At 43.9% G+C, this 25832-nt stretch overlaps 1 long non-coding RNA gene across 1 annotated transcript in view; it reads left to right on the top strand.

Annotated features, from left to right (window-relative positions):
• The first annotated feature begins 3371 nt into the window (after positions 1-3371).
• Positions 3372-25832, top strand: part of LOC140711567 (uncharacterized) — a 76758-nt gene continuing 54297 nt past the window's right edge. The window contains exon 1 of the long non-coding RNA XR_012092844.1: positions 3372-3757. This is a non-coding gene — a long non-coding RNA (uncharacterized lncRNA). The remainder of the gene's footprint in view (positions 3758-25832) is intronic.

The raw sequence follows: 25832 nt of genomic DNA, 5'->3' as shown, positions 1-25832 counted from the left end.
GAACTGAAGAAGACAGAGACACAAAAAAACCTTCAAAAAATCAACGAATCCAGGAGTTGTTTTTTTGAAAAGATTAACAAAATAGATAGACTGCCAGCCAGACTGATAAAGAAGAAAATAGAGGAGAATCAAATAGACACAATAAAAGATGACAAAGGGGATATCACCACTGATCCCACAGATACACAAACTACAATCAGAGACTACTATGAACACCTTTATGCAAATAAACTAGACAATCTAGAAGAAATGGATAAATTCCTGGACACACACACCCTCCCAAGACTAAACCAGGAAGAAGTCAAATCCCTGAATAGACCAATAACAAGTTCTGGAATTGAGGTGGTAATTAATAGCCTACCAACCAAAAAAAGCTCAGGATCAGATGGAGTCACAGCCGAATTCTACCAGAGTTACAAAGAGGAGCTGGTACCATACCCCTCCATGCTAAAAAGTCTCAATAAACTAGGTATTGATGGTTCATATCTCAAAATAATAAGAGCTATTTATGACAAACCCACAGCCAATGTCATACTGAATGGGCAAAAGCTGGAAGCATTCCCTTTGAAAACCAGCACAAAACAAGAATGCCCTCTCTCATCACTCCTATTCGACATAGCATTGGAAGTTCTGGCCAGGGCAATCAGGCAAGAGAGTGAAATAAAGCGTATTGAAATATGAAAAGAGGAAGTCAAATTGTCTCTGTTTGCTGATGACATGATTGTGTATTTAAAAAACCCCATCATCTCAGCCCAGAATCTCCTAAAGCTGATAAGCAACTTCTGCAAATTCTCAGGATACAAAATTGATGTGCAAAAATCACAAGCATTCCTATACCTTAATAGACAAACAGAGAGCTAAATCATGAGTGAACTCCCATTCACAATTGCTACAAAGAGAATAAAATACCTAGGAATACAGCTTACAAGGGATGTGAAGGACCTCTTCAAGGAGAATCACAAAACACTGCTCAAAAAAATAAGACAGAACAGAAACAAATGGAAAAACATTCCATGCTCATGGATAGGAAGAATCAATATCGTGAAAATGGCCATACTGCCCAAAGTAATTTATAGATTAAATGCTATCCCCATCAAGCTACCACTAACTTTCTTCACAGAATTAGAAAAACTACTTTAAATTTCATATGGAAACAAAGGAGCCCATATAGCCAAGATAATCTTAAGCAAAAAGAACAAAGCTGGAGTTATCACATTACCTGACTTCAAACTATACTACAAGGCTATAGTAACCAAAATAGCATGGTACTGGTACCAAAATGGATACATAGACCAACGGAACAGACGAGAGACCTCAGAAATAATCCACACATTTACAACCATCTGCTGTTTGACAGACCTGACAAAAATAAGCAGTGGGGAAAGGATTCCCCTATTTAATAAATTGTGTTGGGAAAACTGGCTAACCATATGCAGAAAACTGAAACTGGACCCCTTCCTTACACCTTGTGCAAAAATTAACTCAAGATGGATTAAAGACTTAAGCGTGAAACCGAAAACCACAAAAACCCTAGAAGAAAACCTAGGCAATACCACTCAGGACATAGGCATGGGCAAAGATTTTATGACTAAAACACCAAAAGCGATGGCAACAAAAGCCAAAATTGACGAATATGATCTAATTAAACTAAAGAGCTTCTGCACAGCAAAAGCAAAAGAGCTTCTACACAGCAAAAGCAACTATCATCAGAGTGAACAGGCAGCCTACAGAACAGGATAAAATTTTTACAATCTATCCATCTGACAAAGAGCCAATATCCAGAATCTACAGGGAACTTAAGCAAATTTACAAGAAACAAACAAACAACCCCATCAAAAAGTGGGTGAAGGATATGAACAGACACTTCTCAAAAGAAGACATTTATGTGGCCAACAAATATATGAAACAAAAAAGCTCATCATTACTGGTTATTAGAGAAATGCAAATCAAAACCACAGTGAGATACCATCTCACACTAGTCAGAACGGCAATCATTAAAAAGTCAGGAAACAACAGATGCTGGAGAGGATGTGGAGCAATAGGAATGCCTTTACACTGTTGGTGGGAGTGTAAACTAGTTCAACCATTATGGAAGACAGTACAGTGATTTCTCAAGGATCTAGAACCAGAAATAACATTTGACTCAGCAATCCCATTACTGGCTATATACCCAAAGGATTATAAATCATTCTGCTACAAAGACATATGCACAGGTATGTTTATTGCAGCACTGTTTACAATAGCAAAGACCTGGAACCAACCCAAATGCCCATCAATGATAGACTGGATAAAGAAAATGTGGCACATATACACCATGAAATACTATGGAGCCATAAAAAAAGGATGAGTTCATGTCCTTTGCAGGGACATGGATGAAGCTGGAAACCATTATTCTCAGCAAACTAACACAGGAACAGAAAACCAAACACTGCATGTTCCCACTCATAAGTGGGAGCTGAATAATGAGAACACATGGACACAGAGAGGGGAACATCACACACCAGGGCCTGCCAGGGCGTAGCAGGCTAGGGGAAGGATAGCATTAGGAGAAATATCTAATGTAGATGATGGGTTCCTGGGTGTAGCAAACCACCATGCCACGTGTATACCTATGTAACAAACCTGCACGTTCCCCACATGTTTCTCAAAACCTAAAGTATAATTAAAAGAAAAGAAAAGAAGAAGAGGAAGAGCAAGAAGAGGAAGAAGAGGAGGAAGAAGAAGAAGAAGAAGAAGAAGAAGGAGGAGGAGGAGGAGGAGGAGGAGGAGGAGGAGGAGGAGGAGGAGGAGAAGAAAGACAGAGGAGGAGAAGGAGGAGATTATTGAACAAATTAGCATCACCAGAACATTCAGAAACTGCCAGTCTTGCCAATCAGGGAATTCAGTAATTTCCTTTGTGTTTGTATTTGTGTGTGAACCTGTTTGCTTGTGGTTGTGATTTTATAGTAGATGACATAACAGGGTCATAGGTTTTGCTTGTAAAATTGTTCCTAACACATTTGAGGGGACTAATTGGTTACAGGGTGCCCTGCAGAGATGACTGTGACTTTGCAGGTACTTGATCTCTGACTAGTCTGAGATCACCCCTGGGGGCTGCCAGGCTTGGAAATTTACAAGACTTCCCTTCCTCTGAGAGGGGGACCATTGGCAACCTGAGCAGAGAAGAAAAGACTTGAATATGCAGCAAGCTCAGGGTATGTGACTTTTTAATGTTCTTGAAATGAGTCAAGAACTCAAATCTGGAGTTTGAACAGGAAACTGGAACACAGTGGGAGGTCTGCGAGGGTGGAGGATGGGGGTGCTTAGAGGATTTCAAAACACAAAACAGGTGGTTTTCAGTGGTGTTGGCTGGCTAGGGGAGAGGTGGGGAGGGGAGGGGTGAATAGAAAGTAGGCAGGCTTCTGGGAGGATGGGGCCCAGCACCCACAGCCTGGGCTGGCTGCCTGAGAGTGGAGAGTGACAGGTAAGGGCTCTGAACCTTCCTGCGTGCTGCCCAAGGAGCGCCTAGGGCTACCAAGAGGCCCAGGAAGGAATCTTGAGACCTGACTGGGAAAGGCTTTTCTTCCCCAGAGGACCACTGCTCAGGCTCAGAGCCACACAAAAGTGGGCATCCAGCCATGCTCTAAGCCCCCCGAAGATGAAGACCAGGGAGCAGCTTCCTCCAATGAAACAGCAGCAATCAGGGTACCAGGAGGCTGAAGCCGCGAGCCCAGCCAGAGGCAGGATCAACCAAGTCTGGGACAGGCTTCATTTTAGGGTAAGAAAGCTGTGTTTTGTAAATGTGCCAGATGTCTTTGCTTTGTTATATTTTAACTTTTTGTTTGTTTTACTTTTTGTTGTTGGTGGTGCTGTCGGTTTAGAAAATCTCGGAGTAAGAAAAGGGTAATAGGATCCTTATTCATGTCTGGGAAGGCCCAGTGAGAGACTCAAGGAATCCTCCAGCTGCTGAGGCCCCTGGTGAAGTGAATCATGGAAATGTGACAAATCACAACCCCCCAAGTGGCTACTCTGGAGTCCCCTGGGGAGTCTTTAATGAACTCTTTAACACATTGCATGAACGAAGGAAATGGTGATTTTAGTGGCATTTTAGGCATTAGGAACAGAAAGGGAAGCATCTTCCTGGTAGACATCAAAATGGACAATTTAGACATACCCCATCCTATTCACACAGGAGGATGGACAAAAATACTTTCTAAGCAGCTGGGACATAATGCGAAATGCCTCTTGGCTCACCCAAGGGTCTTGGCTGCCCAATTTCCTTTTACCCTCTCAAGCCCTTATGCAAAGGACAAAATAAATAGAAGTCTACAGTCTTCAGTCTTTGCAAACAGACCTGCCTGACATCAATTAGCACTAACCTCTGGCAAGTGACAATCCTCAAAAAAGTTCCAAGATGTTTTCAACATGAGGATTTTAATGTGTTCTCTAAATGAGGATTCTAATGACCATTTCCCTGACAAAGCAACCAGGCTTGAGATAGTAAATGGTGTGAGGGATAAACCCGTGAAAGGAATAAGGTCCACGGGCCCCCATTCCCTGCCTATTCCATTAGCCATTGGAAATCTCCAGTCAGCCACGGCTGCAAATGGGTGTCCCAGGGCTGGCAATTGACTGATAAGTCCCAGAGCCCTCATTCCAAGCTATTGTTCAGAAAACATCCCCACTATTCGTATCGGAGGTGGGCGGGGGAGTGGCAGCAGAGAGAAGGGGCAGGTAATTTATTCACGAGCTGGAAGCTGAGAAGTGGATTTGGTAAGCAAATACTTCAAAGCTCCATAGAGAACTCCCATAAAACACAGACCTTCTGCAGCAACCAGGGAGTGATTTAAATCCAGTTGGAATTTCTAGGGAGAAGGAGTAAGACTTATCAACTCAGTTCAGAGTCTCATGAATAATTTCACCTGACACGGGACACTGAACCAGCAGAAATCTGGGATGTCCAAAGAAAAATAGATTTCAAACTAATCTTTGTTCCTCAAGTTTTACTCCTAAGTGAGGAACCGGGGTGGTAGAGGGGAGCCCAGACAGGAAGCTCGCCATTTTTAGACACGTTATATTTTGTCCTTGTGTGAGAAATGTTGGATGGGAAACACATTTTCTGGCAGCTGAAACCTCGCTGGCTGGGCTGGCTAAGGGAAAGGCCACGAACCCACGTACTACCAGGATGTGGAAGTCATTTGTAACTCCCTCTAGGCTAGTACAGGCAGTGAAACGGGGAACTTAAAATGAAATAAACACCTAAGCCCGGAGCTGCAAAGCTGGGACTACGTTAGTTACTCGTGGTGCCTTAAACCCCAAGCTGTATCCGCCCCATCTTCCACCTCCTCACTGCAGACACCCTGCCCTCCGTCCGTGCATAACCACGTTCTCGTTCATGAAGCGGCCAGCCTCGCGGCAGGGGAGAAGGGTTCCTCCTTGGCCTCACTTCTGGGTCAACAGCCTTAGATGGGGGCGGGCGGTGAGGAGCTGCTGGAACCTTCTCGAAGATTCCAGGGAGTCTCGGTCCCGCAGAATCAGCACCGTTCTCCTCGGAGCGCAGCTTTTCTTCCCTGCCTAAGTGCGGTGCACCCGCGCACCACCCAAGTGCCCAGCATCGAGGGCGCAGCGGCTGCGGCCAGGGCGGCCAGGACCCTTGAGCGTCCGCGCGGTTTTCTCCCGATGGCCGCAAGGGGGCAGGAGAGAGGAGCCGTGGCGCAGAGCACGCGGAGAGGGACCCGGAGCGCGGGAGCCAGGACCGCGCAGGCAGAGAGGGAGGCCGCGGGGCTCCCCGGGGGATGGAGTGCTCAAGAATTGGCCGGGGTGGGAGAGGTCCGCGGGAGACCTCCGGGAACAGGCCTGCGGTCGGCCGCCTTGGCACCCGGGCTCCGGAGCCCCCGGGGACTCGGATCGAGCCCAGGAAGTGGCCGCAAGGGACGCGAGGGAGAGCAGAGCTGTGAACCGGTCAGAAAGTCACTCCAACACCAGGGAATTCCACCCCGAGAAGAAAGGTGACGAGCTTCTCCCTGAGTTCCCCTCCACCCCAGCCTCCGAACGCACCTTCCCTGCGCTGGCGACCAGCTGTCACCCCCATTTTCAGCTACTGAGACTTGAGATATTGGGAGCCTAAAGGACATCATTTAGAACATAAAGTACTTGAGATGTTGGGAGCCTAAAGGACATCATTTAGAACATAAAGTAATTATGGTGATTCTGAGCTCTGTGGTCAGAAAGTTTAACTTCAGGAGACAGGGTTTTTTTGAGAGATATATACTATATATGTATATATATAATATATATAAAAATAATTGAAAGGCCACCTTTTCTTTTTCTATTTTCTCCACGTCAGATCTTTCATCTCTTAGTACAGACTTCTACACCTTTCTGTCATTCCACCCCAAGAAGTTATGGTCACCTGCTTCTCTTTCCTATGCCAAATCGTCTCCATTTTTTCTTCTCCCTGCTTCCAAATTTAATTCCCTCTCTCTCTCTCTCTCACTCTCTGAGATAGGTTCTCACTTTGTCACCCAGGCTGGCGATCTCAGCTCACCCAAGCCTCGACTTTCTTGGCTTAAGTGATCCTTCTGCCTCAGCTTCCAGAGTAGCTGGGATTGCAAGCGTGCACCACCACACCCAGCTAATTTTTGTATTTTTAGTAGACATGGGTTTTCACCATGTTGCCCAGGCTGGTCTCAAACTCCTGGGCTCAAGCCTTCTGCCTGCCTCGGCCTCCCAAAGTGCTGGGACTACAGGCATGAGGTACTATGCCTGACCCAAATTTAATTCTTAACTCATTTGAACCAAAACTAGCCAAAAGTTCCACTCCAGAGGGCTCCAACCCAAATGAAAATGGCCCAGGGAAAGGAGGAGGGGGAAGAAATACACCTACTAAAGATCAAATAACATCTTGTGGGTCCTTACAAAGAGTAGACATGAAATTGTTTAATACGATAGTCTCCAGTCTTTTGAAAAATCTTTGCTCCAAAATGACTTGCATTGATTTTTTCACTGATGATATTTATTTGAAAGCTTCACATAACTTACAGACCATGTAAAATTTTTCCGTTCATTAAATCTAGCCCAGGGTTCAAAAGGATTGTGAAACTGCAGTGCCGATGTGAATAAACCATCAAGTTAGAAAACATGAAAAGCACTAAGAGGGGGCAACACTAAAGCAAAGGCTTGTGGGATTTACAGAGTCATCCCCAAAACAAAGTATTTGTCTTCCTCTTTCTTTCCTCATCCTTTTAGTCAACTGAGGACAGCACTTGGACCATCCCTGGCCTGGTCCTTATCTGGTGCTTTGAGACAGGAGAGGGGGCTCCAGGTTACAGTTCTGTTGCACCACCTTCCAAGAATGAAGCTGGTCAAACTGGGCAGAACACGATGGTGTAAGTGTGATGGTACGGAAAGTTGGGACAGTGTTGCGCCTTTTGGAAACGGTAGCCCAGCTACTCAGGCGTGGGCACGTGCTTTGCTCCTTTATGATACGACTCCTGCCTTCCAGCTCCTCAGCATCTGCTTTTCTAGCTGGGTAGTGGCCCAGGCCCCTGAGTTTCCACTTTCTTTTTTTGCTGGCTTTTTTGTTGTGGTTGGAAGTCTGGCAATTCATTAACATCTCCACCAGAGGATGAGCAGGAGAAAGGAAAGCTGGGAACTCCAGTCCACCTTGCATTTCTTAGTAGTTAGTACTTCTAGTACTAGCTGGGTTTGGTGGGAAAAGAGCTGTGCTGCTGGCTAAAATGAGATTTTGTGATTATCTGTGGATTTAATCTGGTCTCCTCACATCTACCATTTCCACAAATAATTAGAGATTATTAGACACATTCAGAAGTTGCATTAGCCTCAAAGAATTTAGAGAAAATCTAAATAGGCTTAAATACCATCTTGGAATCCAGAATGTTAAGCTCTATGCTCCAGATAATTAACATTTTTAGGGCCTCTTTTCTCCCCACGGGGCTAAAAATCACTCCTGGGTAACAATTAACTGAACACATTCTAAGTCTAATATATTTTGCAGAAAGGGATGAGCTGAGCAGAAAAACAGATGATGCACTACTGTTGCATTAGAAGAGAATAGGCCATACAACGTTGGAGGTTTGGCACTTCTCTGTTCTCTTAAGATGTATTCTGATTCTCAAGGTATTGAGAAGAGCCTTTGTTCTTTTCCCACCAAACCCAGCTAGTACTAGAAGTACTAACTACTGAGAAATGCAAGGTGGACTGGAGTTCCCAGCTTTCCTTTCTCCCGCTCACCCTCTGGTGGAGATGTTAATGAACTGCCAAACTTTCAACAACAGAAAGCAGCCTTTATATTTTCAAAATAAATCTCATCAGTTGGCATGCGTGAGAGCCCCTCAGGTAGAGGGTGATTCATTGAGAGAGCAATGCCTGCTCCATGAACACAAATGTGCTGACCCCTTTTCCTGGAGAACATTCTGGACATAGAGTGTCCATCATGAGCAGGGGATGATGTATAGAGAGGGGCCACAGCCCCTCCTCAATGCCCAGAGGGCTCCTTCCAGAGAACTTGAGCGGAGTACCACCGTGGAGTTCTTTGATTACTTGCCTCCCAGTGAGAGCCCTACCTTAGCACTGACATGCAGTGGCACCCCATTATTGCAGGATGGTTGAGAATATGACGATGAGAGTATCTTGTGCTCCTGCAATATTTAACAGTTTTCAAGGCAATTTTATATATGTTATGTTTTTTGTTTTTTGAAACGGAGTCTCACTCTGTCGCCCAGGCTGGAGTGCAGTGGCACCATTTTGGCTCACTGCAACCTCTGCCGCTCGGGTTAAGGCGATTCTCCTGCCTCAGACTCCTGAGTAGCTGGGACTACAGGAATGCACCACACACACACCATAGAGCACACCACCACACCCGGCTACTTTTTGTATTTTTAGTAGGGATGACGTTTCACCATGTTGGCCAGGATGGTCTTGAACTCCTAACCTCAAGTGATCCGCCTGTCTTGGCCTCCCAAAGTGCTGGGATTGTAGGCATGAGCCACCACACCCTGCCTTTCTATATGCTGTTTTATTTGATGTTCATAATAGCTGTGAGGTAGGCAGTACAGATATTATCTCCATTGCTTCCTAGCGAAGGACTTAGCCATGGTCAGGTAGCTAGTAAGAGCAGAGCAGAATTAGAATTGGAGACTTCTGGTCCCCCTCGTCTGCATGCCATTCAAGTTCTGTAACAAAACATCATAGTCTCTTATTTGACTACATTGTCACGTTTGTTATGTGTTCTTTAAATGGCCACTACACTCATGCATGCTAATTTTACAATGTTTTAATTATGCAAAGTCTATTAAAAAATTCAGAGTATCATTTCTAACACTATATTTCCTTTGAGATTCCATTATTGCAGTTCTACGTATTAGTTGCATTTCCCCTCTTTAGTAATGAGCAAGGTTTTAACCTAATTGTGTTGGACAATTTCCCAAAGCCACTTAGAAAATATCATCTAGCATTCACTTTATCCCACAGATCTTTTTCATTACTAGACAGGTGGTTACTAGGATATGCCCTAAAGAAATAAGATCACAACTTAAAAAAAAAAAAAAAAAGCCCAAGCACATAAAACGTTTAGTAGATACAATAACTGTAAATTATTATAATCATATATATTTTTAGAAAGATTGGTTAAAAAATACTCTGACATACCGCACATGCTGATAGTTCAATTCATGCTTGAAAAGCACATTTTAGCCTTTTCCATCAGCACCATTCACATTTCAGAAGACTAACTTCCCAGGGAGCTCCCCAAAGTGTCTCCTTAAACCACTGCCAACCCAGGGTGCAGTGGGTAGTGGCAATATTACACCAGTATCTGTATTGGGTTCTTGGATAGAGCTGCACAATGGCCATATATGGTGAAAGGTAGATTTTCCCCTGAGACTTTATTCTTGGAATATGTTAAATTGCATATGTCTCTATTTCTGCTCCCAAGAAGCTGGTGTACATATGTTAAGTATTCGGGTGGTAGGAACACTGCTGTCTACAGTTTACATGATGTCTAATAGGCCTCTAGAATGTGTTTAAAAGGCAGTGTTCAGAATTAGGCCTCTAACCTTCTTTGATGCAATTGTCTTTCTTTGGAGTTACATCTTGAAGGAAAGGATGAAGATTTGGAAAGGGAATTAATTTTTCTGACCGGACTTATTATTTTCCCCTGTACTTTATAGTAATCCTTTAAACTCAAAAAATTCAGCTAATTATGGATTTCTACCTGAATAATGCTGCCATTTGAGTGGCTGCATGTCACTGTTTCTGGTTTCTGACCCCCTGTCAGGCCAATTCTGCCTGATTTCACTCATGTGCTGCTGCTTTTTATAATCTGAACATTATTTCCACTCAGATGTTTCCAGCTTTGCCCAAAACCTAAGAATCTGAAAAGGAGGGAAAAGTTTCTTCATAACTAGTATTTGAATAATTATCACTTTGCATTATTCTGATCTTTTGCAAAATGTATACTCCAAGAACATTTGAAAAAAGTTAGAAGTCATAGTTGATTTTCTAATTTACATTTAAAAATAGAACGTAGGCAGTCTCTCTTGTCATTAAAAAATGATTTTCCCTCTATTGTCTATGCTCCATAAATTCTATTACAATATATTTTGAAATATAAGACATTGAATTGAGGACATTAAACAAAGAAATTCAAAGGCTTCGAGGGGGAATTTTAAAGATCCAATTTCCTAATATGTAGACTGGAAACTGGAAAGACTTCATGACGTCTAGTATGTTTTTTCCCTATCTCCTAAACGCAATAATCTCTAACCACCACTTGATCATTAGAGATTTATATTCACTATAATTTATGTCAACTTATATCTGGGACCTTTTTTTTTTTTTTTTTACAACATTTGGCAGCCAACTGCTGGTGGAAATGTAGACTGTTTCATGTTAGTCAGCAGCCCTCTTAAATTATTTCTATGAAATAATTTACTGTGGGTTACAAATGCTTATATGGCATTTAAAGTTAATGATTAGGCAGAGAGATATATCAAAAATATGATTAGTCACATATGTATCTGACTTGCATGGTTCTAGCTCTATGTGTGTTTTATAAGAATTGCTTTTTAAAAAGGTATTTTGAGACTTACATGTTTTTACAAGGAAAAACAACACATGTTGAAAGGAAAGGAGAAATGGATACATACACTGTCATAAACTCTGTTCTCTAATTAAATGTCCATAAAATTATTTTCTATTTCATGATAGACATTTTTGGCATAGGTACTGTGTGGTCTAAAACTATAAGAACTGACAGTGGTAAAGATCTGTTGCCTCATAATTTGAGGTAAAGATGTAGAAATCCTAACAAAATATGAGATTGTCAATGAAAAATGTAATGTCCCTTTTTCATGGAAAGGAATTAGTAGTGAAGTGATATACTTCTAGAAGAACAAGAAACGAAATGAAACTGAATTCCTCGTTGAAATCTCAGAGTGAGCTACCTCCTAACTAATTTTCATTTCTCTACATAGTTATGGTTAAGACTTTTAGACATTTATCGTTCCATTTCATTCATCACTCAGGAAAGAAAGACATAGAAAAACAGCCAAGAAAGTTTAATTAAAATTTTATTTGCATGAAAGGGACTCCTAGAGCATCTCTTTTGTATCTTAGACAGATATTTCTTTTTCATTTCGTTTCTCTCTCTTCCTTTTTAACAGTGGTTTTATTAACTCAACTATTTATGATTCATTTCATGAAAGGCTAGGTTTTCTCAGAGGATACTAAAACGTCTTAAAGTGGTTTTAGAGACTAGCAGCAACAAGGAACTATTTTCCTTCATGTTGTAAAACAAAGTCATTGTCAATAGCCTACAACCTGCAATAAACTATTAAAAAAGGAATTTATGATGGCTGGTTATTATCCTCCTGAAATAATGTTGTTACAAGTCTGCCCTTGTCAGTCATCCACAGGAATCACATGCTGAATTGCAAACAAAGGGAGGGTCTGGATCCACACAGAGGTTCATGGCAGATTACCCAGGGATGGTGGGCCTGATAGTCCCTTGTGCCCTTCATCACCTTTTTCAAAGAAACAGAATAATAGCCACACGTGCAGATTGCACTCAAAGGCACCTGTTTGCAAGGTGGAGTTTGAATTGTGAATTAGACAAGTACTTGAGTGGCTAGTAACAGCAAATTATGTAGGAGTGCCCTGGACGGGTTGGGAAAGTAGCAAGCAGGATGTTTTAGAAAGACAACTAGAAGCATCCTACACACACCTAAAGCTGCATGTCAACTCTTCTCCTTGTTTTTAATGTTATTATAAGTCTTAAGAAGTCCTCCCTTTTTCTCTCCTTGCTCTGTAAGCGTGTTCCTTTGCTAAAGCCAGGTCTGTCTGGAAAGCTCCTTGGGGAATTTTCTTTGGGTTCAGCAGAGAAAAGACACATTACCCTTCTGCTGAGTGTGGTGGGTCAGGGAGAAAGACGGGGAGCCAATGCAGGAAGGAACAGAGCTTTTCACCAGTGGCTGAGGAACCAGAAAGCATCTGCTGATGCTGGCAGATTACTGAAGTTAGAGGATTTGCCTAGATTAGAGAGCTACAGAGAATGGCTTTCAGGGAATTATAATGAAATTGTGTGTGGTTGGGGAAGGATGTAAGATCCACAAAGAGGAAGATGAGAAGGAGAGTTAAAGATGAGACAAAGGCCAAAAATGGCTTGATTAGATTAGAAGAGTTGAAGGTATAAAATTTCATGTTCCAAACCTTTACGATATAAATAATCACTTCCTGAAGAAAAACTAATATAATTTTTCTGCTAGAAAAATGGTGTTCTTTATTTTTAAAAAAATTATGTTATACCTCCAAATGTGAGAAAAAAGAAAGCTCTCCAAGATTTGGGAGATTTGAGTGATTATTGCATGATATTAAATGTTAAAGCAAAGAAAACTGACTTTAAAATGAGAATAAAAATTAAGAACCACTACTTCTCGGACATTAATTTAAATAAGCATGCTCTAACATATTGTGCATTCATTACTAGTTTCAGAAAGTTATCAGAAGCATATGTTGAGCATGTTTAGAAAGCCAGCTTACTTAGTTCAGTGAAGCAATGTCTGGCATTAGTGCCTATGGAAAACAGAAAAGCACACACACTACTTTAATCCCATTGTTTTAAAAACTTGGAAAGACTTTTTTTTTTTTTTTTTTCTTTTTGAGACCGAGTCTCTCACTGTCTCCTGGGCTGGAGTGCAATGGCACAATCTTGGCTCACTGCATCCTCCACCTCCCAGTTCAAGTGATTCTCCTGCCTCAGCCTCCCGAGTAGCTGGGATTACAGGTGCCTGCCACCACTCCTGGCTACTTTTTTGTATTTTTAGTAGAGACGGGGTTTCACTATGTTGGTCAGGCTGGTCTCAAACTCCTGACCTTGTGATCTGCCCGCCTTGGCCTCCCAAAGTGCTGGGATTACAGGCATGAGCCACCACACCCAGCCAAAACTTGGGAAGACTTTAGTGTCATCTGAAATGATTGATTAACTTATTTTGTGTACTTAGACAAGCACTAAGATTTAGGGAAAAAAATGATGTTGATTTACAATTTGAAACTCAAAATCCAGAATTAAAACGATCATTTAATACACAGCTCTGGTTTGTAACTGTTTTATCAAAACAGGTGACATAGCTTTTATCGTTCCCTCAGGATTATTTCTGCAGTTTAACAAGGGATTTCTAAAGCTCATTTCTAACAGGAAATCTAAAATCTACTAAAATATTGTTACAACAATTTGAAAAATTAAAGACAATAGAACAAAACATTAAGTACTGTCTGCCAAAATAATGCTAATTTACATTAACAACATGTCTCACTTTTATACAAAATTTCAGAGCAGCCGCAATCCACTAACAGTTATGGAATGATGGCCTATGTTAATGTCTGCCCCTCGCTAAATCACTCAGTATGTCCAAAGCTGGAATGTTTTCAACAACATTTTTTAGTGGTCATTTTTAAGTGATTGAAACTGTCAATGACAGCCTTTGAGTAGACCATCCACTTTTGGTCAAAATATACTAGAAAAGTCATCCCTCTTTGAAGGCCATATGTTATATCTGCAATCACGTTGTCAAAATAAAATGCATTTAAGACATGTAAAGAAGAAACTTTCTTACTTAAATGCAAAAATAACAAAAACAAAAAAAACCCCACACAAGACAAATGTTCATTCTTGTAACACAGTCCTAGTCCACGATTATCTATAAATAACCAGAGCATTGGAGACTCAAATCAGCTTTCTGGTCAACAACGGGAACTCTGATATGTTTAGCTATTGAGAACTTATGAGAATTTGTCACCGTACTAGAAAAATACAATCTGATAGAAAAGATAGCAATCTAAAATATTTTTCTAATGATCACCTTGGCTTTCTGTGGTTCTGCCAATACAAATAAATAGAGAGCTAAGTCCTTCATTTCTTCCCAACTTCAAATTTAGTTGTGAACACTCTTAAACGAAAACACAGTTTTCTGGAGTTCTGAGATGTCAGGAGTGGTAACGAACAGAGATGCAAGAACTTCCAGGAAGGTCTGAGAGAGGTGCAGAAGGTTTAGGGAGCAGTTTGGGTGTGCTGCAGAACGCTCCTTAGTCTCAGATGGTCTCCTCCTCCCCATGACCTCTCACCACTCTTTGCTAAAAGACTATTTTAGAGAAGTGGAGTTGCTAATGTTGGGTTCATTATTAAAAGAAAACACCAAACCAGCTATTACCAGTTCTGCTGTTACTCCTTGGTTTCAAGTGAATGCTGAAGTGAGCAGTTGTTGAATCATAAAATGTTAACGCTGCAAGGGAGCCTTAAAAGTTGTCTCTCTGGGTACAATTTTTAGCTGACTACGGGCTACCCTGGAACTAGAGTCACTCTTGACTCTCAGTCCACAGCTGTTTAATATGTAAATATCAGAAATTGTTTTAGCCAAGGGATTATAGATTAGAACATATTTTGTTACATTTATAACTAAATATTTCATGTTTTTAAATAACAAATTTGAGTCCAGTTCCTTAGAATCCCAAATTAAATCTGGATCAGTGTTGTTCCATTTGAGCCACAGAGACAGACCAGTGCTGTCCAGTAGAAATATAATGGGAGCCACACATGTAATTAAAATGTTCTAGTAGCCATATCTTAACAAGTATAAAGAAACTGGTGAAATTAATTTTTGGAATAGTGAATTTATTTATTGTTGCATAACAAATTGTCCCAATATAGCTTAAAACACACATTTATTACTTTACCATTGTGTTGGATCAGCAATGCATAATGGCTTTGAGATAGAAAGAGAGATAGAGGCGGGGGTGTCAATGATATCCTTAATGAGTGAAAGAGGGAGTTCCCAAGATATAAGCCCAGTCTTTTTGTAATCTCAGCTTGGAAGCTGCAGCCCATCACTTCTGTCACAGTCATTTGTTAGTATTGAACTACTAAGCCTAGCCTAGAGTCTAGGGGAGGGAATTACATATGGCTGTGAATACTGGGAGGCTGAGCTCAGTGGGGTCCATCTCAGAGGCTACCTACCACAAATATGTGTGTACATATATTCATGTATATTTATATACTTTAAAAAAATTTTAGGACTGGGCGCCGTGGCTCATGTCTGTAATCCCAGCACTTTGGGAGGCTGAGGCAGGTGGATCAGGAGGTCAGGAGATCGAGACCATCCTGGCTAACACAGTGAAACCCCATCTCTACTAAAAAAAAATACACACAAAAAAAATTAGCCGGGGGAGGTGGCGGGCGCCTGTAGTCCCAGCTACTCAGAAGGCTGAGGCAGGAGAATGGTGGGAACCCAGGAGGCGGAGCTTGCAGTGAGCTGAGATCATGACACTGCACTCCAGCCTGGGGAACAGAGCAAGACTTTGTCTCAAAAAAAAAAAAAAAAAAAAAAAAGAAAAGAAATTTAGACAGAGGTGGTACATGTGCAAGCTTGTTACTTGGGTATATTGCATAACGCTGAGGTGTTTTGGCTTCTAGCGAACCAATCACCAAAATAGTGAACTACTCAATAGGTAGTTCTTCAGCCTTCATCCCCCCACACCTTTAGAGTCCCCAGTGTCTATTACTTCCATTTTTAGATCCATGCATACTCATTGCTTAGCTCCCCCTTATGAATGAGAACATGTGGTATTTGATTTTCTGATTCTGAGTTGTTTCTCTTAGGATAATGGTCTCCAACTCCCTCCATGTTGCTGTGAAGAACATGATTTCGTTCTTTTTTATGGCTGCCTGGTATTCTGTGGTGTATAAGTACCACATTTTCTTTATCCAGTCAACTGTTGATGGACACTTAGGTTGATTCCATGACTTTGCTATTGTGAATAGTGCTGCAATAACATACAAGTGCAGGTGTCATTTTGGTATAACAATGACTTTTCCTTTGGGTAGATACCCAGTAATGAGATTGCTGGGTTGAATGGTAGCTCTACTTTTAGTTCTTTGAGAAGTCTCCGTACTATTTTCCATAGAAGTTGTATTGATTTACATGCCCACCAACAGTGTACAGTGTTCACTCTTCTCTGCAGCCTTGCCAACCAACATCTGTTATTTTTTGATATTTTAATAATAGTCATTCTGACTGGTATGAGATGGTATCTCATTGTGGTTTTAATCTGCATTTCTCTGATGATTAATGATGCTGAGTATTTTTTCATATGTTTGTTGGCTGCTTGTATGTCTTCTTTTGAGAAGTGTCTTTTCATGTCCTTTGCCTATTTTTCAATGGGTTTTTTTTTCTTGTTTATTTGTTTGAGTTCCTTATAGATTCTAGATATTCATCCATTGTCAGATGCATAATTTGGAAATACTTTCTCCCATTCTATAGGTTGTCTGTTGATTTATTATTTTGTTGTGCAGAAGCTGTTTAGTTTAATTTAGTCCCATTTGTCTATTTTTGTCTTTGTTGCATTTGCTTTTGAGGTCTTACTAATAAAATATTTGCCTAAGCCAATGTCCAGAAGAGTTTTTCTAGGCTTTCTAATAGGATTTTTATAGTTTGATGTCTTACATTTAAGCCTTTAATTTATCTTCATTTAATTTTTGTATATGGTGAGAGATAGGGGTCAAGTTTCATTCTTCAGCATATGCCCAGCCAGTTGTCCCAGCATTATTTACTGAATAATAATGTGTCCTTTCCCCCATTGTTTATTTTTTCTTGGCTTCCACGAATATATTTTATCTAACCCAATATACCCAAAGTATTATTCAATATATAACTAATATAAAATTATTAATGAGACTTTTGCATTCTGATTTCATACTCTCTTTGCTGTGGACTGAATGCTTGCACTGCCCCCCAAAATTATGATGTTGAAGCCCTAATCCCCAATGTCATGATACTGGAAAGTGAAACCTTTGGGCGGTAACTAGATTTAGATGAAGTCAGAAGGATGGGGTTCCCATAATGGCATTAATGCCCTTATAAGAAAAGGAAGAGACATGAGCTATCTCTCCCTCCTTGAGCCCACCCCCACACTGCCCGGTCTTGCAAGCACCAGGGAAAGGCCATGTGGGCATGTAAACAGAAGAGGGTCCTCAACAAGAACCCAACCACTCTGGCACCCTAATCTTGGACCTTCAGCTTCCAGAACCGTGAGAAATCAATGTTGCTGAAGCAACCCAGTCTATAGTAATTTGTTATAGCAGCCTAGATTTACTAAGACAACCTACAAAGTCCAGAATGTATTTTACACTTACAGCCTACATCAATTTGGACTAGATACACTTTGAGCATCAGTTGCCACCTGTGGCTAGAGGCTTCTGTAGCACAGAACACATCTAGATGGTCTAAAGCCATCTGAAGATCCAAAGACTCTATCTAAGTGGTCTTCTTCACCAGCAACCTAAATGATTTATGTGATTTGTCAGATATATCAAGTGCTTACCACATACCAGACATAGTGCTAAATGGAGGGAACCTCAAGTTAATAAATAATAGTGCCTGCCCTAAATGAACTCAGACAAGTAAGAGGTTAACTTTGGATTCTAGACCAGCCATGCGGGGCCTACCTCAGATAGCTCTACGCTGTGATGAGTTCTGGTGTAAGGCAAAGTTCGGTCCCTCCATGGCCTGTGGGAAGGTGGGTGACCCAGAGTCTGCCTGGCCCAGCCAAAGTCTCTGACAATGACGGTACACATCATTTACTCCCAGGCCTAACCTGAGACCTGGGCCTCAGGCCCTGAACTGGAGCCCGTATGTTGGCCTGAAATCTGATTTGCCTTGGACATGGAACAAGTTAAATATTTGTCTAACTCAGTACATTGTATTTTCCGCTATTCTTCACAAGCATGGCCTGTAAAAGAAAGGAGACATAGGGTCTACCTTAATATTTCAGGCTTCTTGGGTGCTTTAGAGGGGTTTCTGCAGAAGTATTGGTACATGCCACATTTGCACCAAGCTTCAAACATATGTGACTAAATTTATGTGGAAAAAAATGTCCTTAATTATCTTACCAGCTATGAATGAATTTAGCACCAAGGAGATATGTTTTTAGTCTATTCTCTGTCCTAACTCTAATCATGCAAATACCTTTGCTTTTTGTCTCACAATGTATATCCTGAATTGTATTTGTGGTAAGTTATAAGCACCTTGACTATAACTCTATGTATCCAGGACATCTAGGGCCTAACAGAGGAGCCCTCCCACCTCTCCCAAAATGTACTTAAACACTATTAATGGTGATACACTCGGCAGTCCAGTTAAATAATTCTAGGTTTCATTTGGGGGAAATACAATATACTTTTCATTAACAGTAGAGGAAAGCAGCTTTCGGAGTGGTCTCTCTACCAATGTAAATAGTAGTCATTTACTTTAAAGTTAGAGGAAAATCTATACCTGTCCTAATGGAAAGAAGTTAGTTTCTTTCATATGGTGTCTGGAAAAATGATCTTGAATGGCTTCTTTATTAATTTTTATCTTCATAAAAATATTATTTAGAAAAACAACTGTGAAGACAGTTGCAAGTAAAGGACTACAAATAAAACATTATTTCTTTCTGACATGTAAAACCCATCTCCAAATTGTTATTTCATCACATAGACATGCATTGTCTCATTAATATCACAGTAGCTGCATCTTTAAAATGTCTTTGTTTCACAATGTGGACACAATAAAAAATATGAGGACATAGATCTCATTTCTGTGCCTAATAATGTGGTGATTCTGGTTGAGCTGCTATAGGCTGGAACTCGACTACACAACCTGGAAAAACATTCAGGGAGTCTGGAACATAGAAAAGTCCCCAATGCTATTTGGCTGGAATTTGAAGGGTAAAATGAAAGCTTCTGTTCTGTGTAAATCTGTCCAGATTTAGTGTTTTACAGCATCAGGCAATGCTATTGGTGCCAAGAACTGGCTCTGCCTAGAGGCCCCATCAAGAAGCGAAATCCCTTTGCCCAGAAGTCAGGTTACATTACAGAAAGAAATGAATTTTAAACATTCCATTGTAAATACAATTTATGCATGTCATCTTTCACATGTAGAGTGGTTTCATTTTAAAAGTAAAGCTTGCTCCTGTTTTGGAGGTTCCAAACAAAAATGAAAAGAAAATAGCATTTTGGTTGGCCTTTTAAAAGATCATGTGTGACCAAGCTTGGCGTTTGTAGTTGTGATATAAAACAGTGTTTTTGCAGTTTTAGAATGTAAATTTAAACCTACAATATATACTCAAGCAAATCAACAAATATCTATTTATAAACATATAAATAGATACACACGCATAGAGACGTGTATATGCGTACACACATTGTGCATAGCAACACTGGTATAAAGATCTTTACTTCTTCTTTATTATAGCTTTCATTGTCACTTATTGTAACATTTTCCGCAAAACACATGTTTCGTTGCTGTAGTAGTCCCGGCAGTTGTGAAGGATGGATGGGGAGGCAAGGGGGAAGTGCGTGTCTTTGGACAAAGAGGGAGACCTGAGGATGGGCAACATCTTTTAGCTTTTTCCATCTGAACTTTAATTTGCTCGCTAAAAGGAGAAGCTGAGTCCATCAAGCTAAACAGTGAAGCCTGAGATTTGCTTTAAAACTCGAACTCATTCTCTTTGCTTTGGGCAGGCGACTGCCAGCCCTCGCCCCGACTGTCCTGTTCTCAGGAGGGTTTGCGCGGCCTGTTTGAGGAGCCTGTGTTGGCTGGACAGGGCTGGACAGGGGGACAGGGGGCTGGACAGGGGGATTCCCAAGGCCGATTAGATCCGATTTACTGCCCTCTTCCCCAACCCCGGGGCCACCTCTGAGGCGTGAACCCAGAGACGTGCGCCCTGGGCTGGGAAAGCGGGACGGCTGCGCCCAGCGCCACAGGGGTAGAGGTGGGAACAGGCCCGCGGTCGCTTTGCTGATGGGAAGGGCGATCTGGCGATCAGGGAGTTGCACCCTGCTCTCTGGGCCTCGTTAGGGAACAGAGCAGCTACAGCGCTGGGCCGGCCACGTACTCCTGGGGCTAGGTGGGCCTAACGCTTCCAGGCCACGGGGCTGGAGCGCGAAGGCTGGAGAGGGAGGAGGACCCGCCACGGCCTCAGGCCTCCTGGCTGGAGGCACTCACGTCCGGGACTCCCCATCAGACCTTTGAGGGGGAGCTCCTCATAAAACCCTAAACTCCTCCAGGACATTCTCCGAGTGCTGCTCCGTACCCAAGCGCCGCGTCCGTGCGGACTCCAAGTCTCGTAGAACTAGCTGGCTTCCACGGTCAGACCCGTATTTTAAAACCCCAAAACAGATGTGCCCTGAAACTCACGGAACCTGAGTTTCTGGGTTCCTCGCTTGCACTCCCCCTTCCGAAGCCCTGAGAGGGGCGCTAGTAATCCTGGATTCCGAATTGTGAGTTCTCAGTTTAAAGGATTGCCCCCGGCCCCCACCCCTTCCCAATTGTCTAATCTAAGGCCCGTAACTTCGGTGTCCGCCCAGCGCCGTCCTTGCCGCAGGTCCGGGACCCGCCCGACTCCTGCAATGCGCTCGGGGCGTTACCAGTCTGTTTGGGGTGCGGCCTGCAGGCATAACTATGGAGTAACTTTGGGAGCCAAACTGACTTTTGCGGGGCACGGAATCAGACTTCTTGCGTCATTTTCACACCTCCTTTTTCGGTTTGTCTCTCCTATTTTGAGCCCATCAAGGGAATAGGCCCACATAGCAGCTTAAGCAAAAATGTCATAATTCTGGTGAGGTATGGATTCGATGGAAGTTCTCTTTTTTCTAAATATTTTTTTTCTTGGTATAACAATTTCATCTCTTAGCCAAGGCTCTGAAACGAATGTCAAATTTCATGGCTTTTACGTGTTGTTGAAATCAGTGTGGCGTGCTGAAATATATGCAGTATTAAATCTCAAAAACAAAACAAAACAAAACCAAAACCCCAAACCAAAGCCCTCTCTTTTGGGCAGACTGATTAAGCAGCTGGAGAGAGAAGAGGGAGGATTGTGGAATCACAGGAAAGGAGCAGGAAGGTCTCTCTTGCTGTCATCAGAATATTCTCCTCCCCACCCGCTGTCTTCTAGGACAAATAAATAAAGCATTGATTACCTCTAAACCTCAGACCTAATCTGAGAAGTGTGATGCAGGGCAGATATTCAGATAGCATCACCCATTTCTGCATAAAGAAACAGTTCACTACTTCAAAAATCCACATCTTATGATTTCCTGAATTTTATACCAAAGGAGGGAGGTGGAATAGGTCATCCTTATACAGCAGAGAAACACAATACCTTTCCTCATTTAGAATATTCTCAACTATTTTCTGGTGAAGAAAATTAGTAGGAGTCTACAATTTGAAAAATAAAACAAATCACAAACAAAAAATCCACCTACAATTATACACTCTATTTTGTATGTTAATCTTTGACAAGCTGAGAGTATTTTAATAACACTGGCAATCAGAAGTCAAATGAAAATAAATAGATGTTCACTAAATAGCATTCTTTCTCTATTTGGTGGCAATGTTGCTGTCATCGGTTTTCCGCAAAATCATGGGGATGGGAGGAAGGAGAGAAACACATGGGCATGTTTGTATTTTGCCTGGGTCTGAAACTTTCGATCTCAAATCTTCCAGTCCATCACAGTAACGTCTGGTGAACTCAAGCTGGCTTTACGTTATTTACTAACCAGGGTTCCTGCTGTATAGACTCAGAAACCCGGGAGAGTTTAGGCGGCCTCCGAGGCGAGCACTTTCTCTAATCATGGCGCGTTGCAGTCAGGAGAGCCCAGGTGGCTGCGGCCGCCCTTGGGAGACCAGAGATCATCCCAGCCACCTCCCTGCTCAGCCCCGGGCCGAACTGGAAAACTCTTAACTTTGGGCTTTATTTAAAACACTCAGGTTTCGAAAGCCGGGTCCCCTCCGCAGACCAGCAGGCCTCAGTGCGCATCCTATGCTGCGTGGGGAGGGCCTGGCAGCTGGCGGATCCGTCTGGGCTGCAGCTGCAGGGTCGGGAGCTCTTCTTGGACTCGGGTCCTTTCAGAAAACTCTTTTCTTGTCGGATGTGGTTTCCCTTTAATTAATCACTCATGCCCGCGTGTCCGCCGCGCCGCTTCCCCACTCTTCCTCCAGTCCCGCATATGATCTGTATTTGGAAGCAGGAGAGCTGGTGGAGCATCTGGGGTTGCCGCGGGGGTGGTTCTGCCCGCCGCTGGGCTTCGGGCCGCCGCCCAGAGACAGGGCGATATCCTCCCAGATAGGCCTTCTGGAAGATTCACTGCCCTTTCCGGACTGTCGGGCCTGTTGGCCATGCTGGCCTCGAGGCTCGACAATTCCAGGCCTCGGCCTGGGTGGTCCAGGTGTTCAGGGTGGTCTCGAAGTCCATATTTCCTTCAGGTTTCCTCCCTTCTCTGCCCTCCCCCCCATCCCCGCTTAGGCGCTGGCATCCCGCTGACACCAGCCAACTTTTGCATCCCCACCAAGGATCTCTCAAAGAGTGGCTTGGCCACCTCAGGCGCTGTGACTTCCTGGAGTCCGCATGACACAGGGCAAATAACCAAGCTCCCAGGCAGTTGGGACCCCGGAGGTTGGAGGCCTTGGCCTGTGCAGGTCCCTTTCCGGAAAGCCCTGGCCCCAAACCCCAACATCAAGCCACTCTCAGGATTGCGGGGCAGTTGGCGAGACCTGATCCAGAGGGTGTGCATTAAGCCGTTGCCCTCGTTGCGTTTAATTCTCCCGTCACTCCCCAGTCACTAAAGGAGGCCTCCTACTTGGGCCTCAGCTTCAAGGGCGGATGTGGCTGGGACCACCCTGGGACTCGGGTATCTCCAAATGTGGCTCAGGCCGCCCCACGCCTAACGAGGTGGGATCAGATATTCCCGCTGGTGAGTGTTGGTGGGGCTGAAGAGATCACACGCGGCCGGGTGTGGAACCTTGAGGGGTGTCACGGCCAGGGCTCTGCGGCCCCAGATTACCCAGCGGCTTGCAGGGGGCGCCAGGTCCGCTCTTCCCCTTCAGTCTTCCAGCCGCGTGTGCGCAGGACACTGGCCTCTGCTGCCCAAAGCCCGCGACAGGCTCCCGGGCTTCCACGGGCTTCCGCAGGCCGCGGGCGCGGGGCAGGGACGCCACCCGCACTCTCCCGAGCTCAGGGAGGGCTGTCGCCGAAGCGGGGACCCACGCGTGGACCCCGCCCGCGCTGGGCCGGGCCGGTCCACTGCCCACCCGGGGCCCGGCTCGGCCGCGTTCCCAGCAGCCGGGAGCGCTTCCTCCCTCGGTCACCGATCCAGGCCGCTGGTCCAGCTGTCAAAACAGGGGGTGTCTCTTTCATTCTGGCTCACAAAGTCCCAAAGGGGAACAGGGGGCCTTAATGCTTGTGTTTGGACACAAGCAATTATCCCTAATTATTCTTTTTCTTTTGAGCCTGCCCGTCCCGCCGGCGAGCCCGCCGCGGAACAGGCCCCGTAATCCTCCCCGGTCGGCGGATCTCAGTGGGCTCTGTGCGGCCCGAGGCTCGGGCGCTTTCATGTCACTGCGGGTTTAGAGCTGATTCAAACTCATTGCGATGGGGGAATTAACCCCGGGGCCCGGGCTTTCAGGGGCCTCTGATAAGAGATTATACGTGTTGATGGCAAGCTTTTCTTGGCAAAATGTTTTCAAAGGGCTTGGAGTTGTTAAATCAAAGCGCCATTGAATTGCTCCGGACCACCCCTCCCCCTCCTCCTGCCCTTCCCCCACCTCCATCTTTTTCCCTTCATCCCTCCGCCCCCATCACGGCCCAGGACTGCCCACGGCGAGCGGCCCAGCCTCCGGGAGTGGCGAGTCACCTTCCTTGGTACGATTTTCCCTCGGTGCCTCGCCCAGGGAGGATTGTTTTTGTAGGTGCTCCTGCTGCTGGGCACTTTGGTACCCCTTCCCTTCCCCGCCCCTCCCCGCCCCTTCACACACACACTCGCTCTGGTAAAGAAAACATGTCCTAGATGAAAGACGTTTTTTTCAAACGTACATGTGTTTTGTAGAAAACGGAGGTGACAGGGTGGGATAACGAGGAGAAAGGAAGGGTGGTTTTCCTGCCTCCCTCACCCCCGAAAGGTCATCGGAGTCAAAGGGGTAACCATCGGGTTAAAAAGTGTTGTGGGCAGAGTTCAGATGTCCCATGAATCTCACGGTTCTGCCCTGGGGGCGATCTGCCCCCCACTCCCATCCCCGCTGAATGACAGAAAGAGTTGGGAGGACCGTGGGGATGTAGATTCTGCACTGTGGAAAGTCTTTATTCAGGGAACTGGGTCCAATTATAAACTGCAAAGGATTATTGAGTACTGTGCTGGGCCCTGCTTGGGTGCAGTGGGAAATGCAAAATTTGGACAAGGGTTTACAAAGTCTTACAGGGGCTAGGTAAACACCTCCCCTTGAAATAAAACAAGGTATTTTAAGAGCCAAATATGTGAAACTGGTAACAGTATTGTGCCTGTCATCTTCCCCTCCCCACCCCAGCCCAATATGGATCACATATACCACATTAAACTGGTCAATTTCCACAGCTAGACTCCTTGGCTATCCAGACCTTCATCCCCTCTTCACCTCTCCCCATCCCTGGGATTGGAACTCTGCCCTCTACCCTCATTTGGCTGGTCTGACACCCTGCCTGATTCCTGTTAATCCCTGGGAGTGGCACAGAGGTAGAACAGTATCCTGTTCTTTTTTCTGAGATAGAGTCTCACTCTGTCGCCAGGCTGGAGTGCAGTGGCACTATCTTGGCTCACCGCAACCTCCGCCTCTTGGGTTCAAGCGATTGTCTTGTCTCAGCCTCCCAAGTAGCTGGGATTACAGGCATGCGCCACCACATGTGGCTAATTTTTGTATTTTTAGTAGAGATGGGGTTCACCATGTTGGCCAGGATGGTCTCAATCTCTTGACATCATGATCTGTCCACCTCAGCCTCCCAAAGTGCTGGGATTACAGGTGTGAGCCACCGCACCTGGCCTATCCTGTTCTTTTTACCTTGGCGGGTGGTTGGGTCCCCGCTAGGAATAGATTGGTTATTAGGAGAGTTGACTGCCTAACCCAATACCCACACCCTGTACAGGACTGGACCCCAGGACACATCACCTGCTGCCCAGGGTTACTAGAATCCTGCACTGCCCCAACCTTCTAGGCTAGGAGTTTCTCACCCCACTTTCTGTTTACCTTTTCCTTCCCACTCCTGCCACTCTAAGGCCCAGCGTGTCTGCCCTGTGAACCTGCTGAAGTTATAACAAAATTTGGTGCCAAGTTGGTACCCTATTTTGTTTTCTGCTTCCTGAAGGATAAAGTGGTTCCTTGATTTATTTTCTATTTCTTTCATAGTTAATGAGCTATGATGGGCCCTGCGGGAAGCAAAGTTCAGTTATGACTTTTTGTTTTACATTGCCATGGAATCCTTGGCCTGGTGTCTCCCAG

Source organism: Chlorocebus sabaeus, chromosome 4, assembly GCF_047675955.1.
Source record: "Chlorocebus sabaeus isolate Y175 chromosome 4, mChlSab1.0.hap1, whole genome shotgun sequence".
In the NCBI taxonomy this organism is placed as follows: domain Eukaryota; kingdom Metazoa; phylum Chordata; class Mammalia; order Primates; family Cercopithecidae; genus Chlorocebus; species Chlorocebus sabaeus.
The sequence above is the reverse complement of the archived record's forward strand: the minus strand, read 5'-3'. Positions and strand labels throughout refer to the sequence as shown.